The sequence below is a fragment of the Empidonax traillii genome, unplaced genomic scaffold (genome assembly GCF_003031625.1).
Source record: "Empidonax traillii isolate 1590-97213 ecotype Southwest subspecies unplaced genomic scaffold, ASM303162v1 scaffold7202:size5244, whole genome shotgun sequence".
Classification (NCBI taxonomy): domain Eukaryota; kingdom Metazoa; phylum Chordata; class Aves; order Passeriformes; family Tyrannidae; genus Empidonax; species Empidonax traillii.
Window position 1 is genome coordinate 4063 of NW_020962395.1, and position 1182 is coordinate 5244.

A 1182-nucleotide genomic window follows, 5' to 3' on the forward strand; every position below is an offset into this window, starting at 1 on the left:
ATTTTTATGGGGGGGGTGTTGGGGTGGGAATTGTCCCCAAAATCCACATCCAAACCCTCCTGGAGCTCTGGCAGCCTCGGGAAAGCTGTTCCAGGGGGGCAGGACCCTTCCCAAAAATCCCACCTGGATGTGCCAGAGGGGTTGGGGGGAAAGAGGAGCTGGTTGGGGTTTTTTTTTTTGGGGGGGGGGAAGAGTTTCAACCCCAAAATTTCACTTCCTTCCTCCTCCTCCTCCTCCTGGGATCCTGAGGGATCCTGGAGATCCTGAGGGATCCTGGAATCCTGGAGATCCTGAGGGATCCTGGGGGATCCTGGAATCCTGGGGGGTCCTGGAATCCTGAGGGATCCTGGAATCTTGAGGGATCCTGGAATCCTGAGGGATCCTGGAATCCTGAGGGATCCTGGAATCCTGAGGGATCCTGGAATCCTGGAGATCCTGGGGGATCCTGGAAATCCTGAGGGATCCTGGACTCCTGGGGGATCCTGAGGGATCCTGGAATCTGGGGGATCCTGCAATCCTGGAGATCCTGAGGGATCCTGAGGGATCCTGGAGATCCTGGAGATCGTGGGGGATCCTGAGGGATCCTGAAATCTGGGGGATCCTGCAATCCTGGAGATCCTGAGGGATCCTGAAGATCTTGAGGAATCCTGGAATCCTGGGGGATCCTGAGGGATCCTGGAGATCCTGGGGGATCCTGGGGGATCCTGAGGGATCCTGGAATCTGGGGGATCCTGCAATCCTGGAGGTCCTGAGGGATCCTGGGGGGTCCTGAGGGATCCTGAGGGATCCTGGAATCCTGGAGGATCCTGGTGATCCTGGGGGATCCTGAGGGATCCTGGAATCTGGGGGATCCTGGAATCCTGGAGATCCTGAGGGATCCTGAGGGATCCTGAGGGATCCTGGGAGATCCTGAGGGATCCTGGAGATCCTGGGATCATCCCCCCAAACCCTCGGGAGCCGCTCAACTCCAATTCCAACAACCACAACAATCAGCACCCCCCTGGATCCCCCCGGGGAATTTCCACTCTCCCAAAATCCACCGCTGCATTCCCGCTTCCCAACGGAGATGAAATCCAAGGATTCAGCGGCGCTGCCACGAAATTCCTGGCTGGGCTGTTGATCCCGGGGGTTTTTTGGGTTTTTTTCAGGTTTTTTCGGGGTTTTTTTTGGGGGGGGAGGGGC